This window comes from Quercus suber, unplaced genomic scaffold (genome assembly GCF_002906115.3).
Source record: "Quercus suber isolate HL8 unplaced genomic scaffold, Cork oak 2.0 scaffold_150, whole genome shotgun sequence".
Taxonomy (NCBI): Eukaryota; Viridiplantae; Streptophyta; class Magnoliopsida; order Fagales; family Fagaceae; genus Quercus; species Quercus suber.
The window spans coordinates 428,049-432,861 of NW_027069611.1; positions in this window are offsets into that span (position 1 = coordinate 428,049).

The following is a 4,813-nucleotide window of genomic DNA, read 5'->3' on the forward strand; positions in this document are numbered from 1 at the left end:
AGGGTACTAATCTTAACAAGAATAAAGCCAACAAAATGGTTGATAAAATTCAACCTTACACACTTCTTCATCAATCTTTTGCCCAGGACTTCGTAGGCCCACTTTTCATGTCTTTACCTCTTTTGGGCTTTGTTGGCTAGCATTCCTACTATGCTAGCCTATTACTTCTGATAGGTCAAGAATGTATTGACCCCTTATGATGAATTAACCAATTAATTAGCCGAGTTAATTAATTAATTCAATTTGCATGCAATAAGTGTTGTAGCACAAACAAATCACCAATTAAGTTAAAATGTAGCGAAAAATAAATTGACACGGTGATTTGTTTACGAATGAGAAAAACTTACACGGTAAAAACCCCATTGGGTGATTTTAAAGTCACCACTCTCGAGAATTCACTATTATCACAATAAGCGGTTATAAGTATAGGAATCCCAGTACCTTATACCAACCTACAGTTGAACCCTTACCTCAATACCCAATTTTACTTGTTCAATAGTAAAATTCTTTCCTTTCAATTGCACGGCTCCTAATACATGACTAACCAAGCTTCTTGGTCTTTTCAACCAAGAAATTATTCTCAAATCTCAGCGCTCCAATACTCTGATTGGCTTCATCAAACTTCGTGGAGATTTCTTCTTGTTCAAGCTCCATTTCACTGAGCATTTTAGTAGTCAACTATACAACTTCTCATGTTTTTCTGAGACCTTGTATAATTTTGCATAAGTTGTGTGGATGTCATCTTTTTCATCCATCTTCTCAAATTTAGACTCCACCAAGTCTTCTTCTTCATCCACATCTTCAACAATCCCTTCAGTAGAATTTACAGTGGCAGTGAAAGCATTTAGGATTCCATCATCCTCATTGTCAAAATCATCTTCAAGCTCGGTGTTGCTCAATGTAGCAGCAACTACCTTGCTCTTCCCAATGATCTTGAGATATGTAGGGCACTCTTGTTTCATGTGATTGAAGCCTTGACACCTAAAGCATTTTGGTCCTGAGGGGACAGTGTACTGACCGCCATCCCTAGCATCCTTCTTTCCTTTATCCTAGTTCTTGAACTGATACGAGCTGGACTGCTTGCAGTCTTTGTCAAATCTTTTAGCATTGACATTCTTCATAAACTTTTTTAATTGCCGAGTGGTATAGGATTTCATCTTAGAATCTTCATCGTCTGAAGACTCATCAGTGTCACTACTCTTGGCCTTCATTGCCATGCTCTTTCCCATACTAGATTTCCTTATCCTTGTCAAACCCAACTCATAGGTCTACAGATTGCTAACCAATTCTGTCAAAGGAATTTTGTCAATATCCTTCGATTCCTCAATTGCGATGATTTTGGCATGAAATCTCTCGGGTAGAGATCTAAGCACCTTTCTAACAATCTTGGGTTTGGGAATAGTTTGCCCAAGATTAAAGGCTAAGTTCACTATGTCCTTGAGCTTGACATAGAACTCATCGAATGACTCATCCTCCTCCATCTTAATCTCTCCAAAGCTTATGGTAAGCCTCTAAAACTTTGAATCCTTAACAGCCTTAGTTCCTTCATAGGTTGTCTGGAGAATGGTCCATGCTTCCTTTGCAGTTTCAGTAGAGGGTATCTTTTTGAACTCCTCATTCATGACCACAGTGAAAAAGCATTCAATGCCTTGCTGTTGAAGTTAGCTGCCTTGATCTTAGCATCATCCTAATTGGACAACGCTTCCTTTGGCTTGGTCTAGCCCATCTCCACAGTTTGCCACACCTTTTCATCTAATGATTGCAAGAAAGCTCTTATGTATACTTTCCAGTATACATAGTTAGTTCCATAAATAAAAGAGGTATAATAAGAGACTATCCTCTATCCATGAAAAACAGGGGTCAATGGATCATACAATAAAGATTAAAACCTAATCAGAGTGTGCCTGCTCTGATATCACTTGATAGGCCAAGAATGTATTGACCCCTTGTGATGAATTAACCAATTAACTAGCCAGGTTAATTAATTAATTCAATTTGCATGCAATAAGCATGGTAGCACAAACAAATCACCAACTAAGTTAAAATGCAGTGAAAAATAAATTGACACGGTGTTTTGTTTACAAGTGGGGAAAATCGATATGGCAAAAACTCCACCAAGTAATTTTAAAGTTACTACTCTCAAGAATTTACTATTATCACAACAAGCGGTTACAAGTAAAGGAATCAACCTACCCCTTACCCCAATACTTAATTGGACTTGTGCTGTAGTGACAATCTCTCCTTTCAATTACACGGCTTTCAATACATTACTAACCAATTCGATGCGTGGATCCCAGTACATGGCTTACTTACCAACTTAAGAAAGATGTTGGTTGCAAAGTTCTTCAGTTCATCAACACGATGAAGATCACGAAGCTCCTTGGTTACAAAACCCTTTAGTGTACAAACACAGTAGCTTCTTGAATAGAAAGATGAACTAGGGCATATGTCTCTGGTTCACAATATGCTTGTAAAAAACTTTTGTATTGAGTTACTTCAGTTGTGACGACCCTTAAAACAATCCTTATATATGTTTAAAGTTGTGAGAAAAGAAATCCCAAACATCTATTCACGGATTGGAGTGAAATCAGATCTAAAAAACTGATTTTTTTTAAACCTTGACAGATAACCTATCTATTGAGCAACTGTCGAGCATCGGGCTAAAACAGCTTTTTAACCTCGATAGATACTAGTTGTCGAGCTTTAAAATCCAGTACTTCTTTACTTGATTCTTGAACAGACTTGCATAGCTTTAACACTTGACTTAAAACCTTGTTCCTTGAAACATTAAACACATCCTAGATCTACCAAATTACAAGTAAAGTGTGTTTTGTCAAAGGATCCTAACATGATTCACACATGTCTTAACAACTTCATTCCTTGGGCTTCCCCGACCCGTTTACTTCCTCTTTATTTCTTTTACTTCCATGGGATTTTTGCTAGATTCTGATAGGCCAAGAATGTATTGAACCCTTTAGTAAACTAATCAATTAATTAGCCAAGTGAATTAATTAGATTCAATTACATGCAATAAGAGTGGTAGCACAAACAAATCACCAACTAAGTTAAATGTAACAGAAAATAAATTTGACATAGGTGATTTGTTTATGAATGAAGAAAACCACCGAGGTATAACCCCACCGGGTGAATTTAAGGTCACCACTCCTAAGAATCCACTATTATCAAAACAAGCAATTACAAGTAAAAGGAATCCCAGTACATAATACCAACCTACAGTTGAACCCTTACTCCAATACACAATTGGACTTGTAATGTAGTGACAATCTCTCCTTTTAATGCACAGCTTCTAGTACATGACTAACCAATCGATGCACGGATCCAAGTACGTGACTAACACATCAACTTAAGAAAGATATTGGTTGCAAAGTTCTTCATTTCATCCAGATGATGAAGATTAAGAAGCTCCTTGGCTACAAAACCCTTGGCGCATAAATGTAGTAGCTTCTACAAAGAAGACGATGAACTAGGACAATTATCTCCGGTCACAATATGAGTGAATAATCACTTTGCATCAAATTGCATCAAGTGAGACAACTTTTGAAATAATACTTATATATGTCTAAGGTTGTGAGAAAAGAAACCCTATACAAATAACTTAGATATGTGTGAAAAACAAATATGAAAATATGAATTTCGTAATTATCGATAGATACAACTTCTATCGAGAGCTGTTGAGAAATAAACATTAAGCCTCGATAGATTTATCTGTGAAGCTATCTATCGAGTCTTAATGAACAACACTTCTTCACTTGTTTCTTGGATATATTTGCATAGCTTCAATATTAGACTTGAACTCTTATTCCTTGAAGTATTAAACACATCCTAGATCTACCCAATTACAAGTAAATTGCATTTTGTCAAAGAATTAGCCAATTTATAATAACATATGTTCTAACAAGTTTCACATATGTCCTAACAATCTCCCCATTTGGCAATCCGTGACAAAACCACAACAAACAAATGATGTATAAGAGAAGTCATAAATCACAAAACTCATAATCACAAAACTCATAATCACTTGTTGAGTATAATAAAATATAATCCTAACACAAACTCTTGAAAAACTTTGCAAGAAAAGAGTTCATGGCATGACAGATATTGACAACTTGTTGTGAAACACCTCGAAAGTTGCCTCTCAAAAAAGAGAGATTTTTGGAGTGTTTTTTAGGGCACATCTCTTTTTGGGTAAGTGGTATGGAGTCGCCACTTATTTTTTACTCAAAAAATAAGAAAAACTAAATACATGACTGAATTATTCTCTTCATTGATTGAATAAAAAATTACATATTTGGAAAAATGGAAAATTACATGGCTTTGGGTCTTAGTTACATTCTACCCAAAATAAAAGGTAAAGACAAGGCTTAGATCTACTTAACCAAAGACCTAAATCCATAGACTAGGTTACGGAATGGGAAGATGTTGGCACCCATTCCGCCCAGACAGAGTCTGGTCCTCTAAATTTTTGTGACCAATGTACCTTTTTATGCATGTCATGAATGATATGTTGAACATGTTAAATAAATATTAAATCACCTAAATTTATTTATGAATGAAGTCTCTTCTTTTGTTTAAAAAATTCAGATCTATTTTGATTGGTAAAAGAATTGATTTTGATTTGTCAAAATACCAGCTATGTTTTGTAGGATGTAGAAAAAGGTTGTTTTAACTTTGTAAAAGATCAGATCTGTTTTGTGATAATAAAAAAATGGTTTTTGATAATAGAAAAATTAGATTTGTTTTTTTATATGTTTTAAAAGAATGAAAAATATTTTTTAAGAAGAAAGTTTCTCTC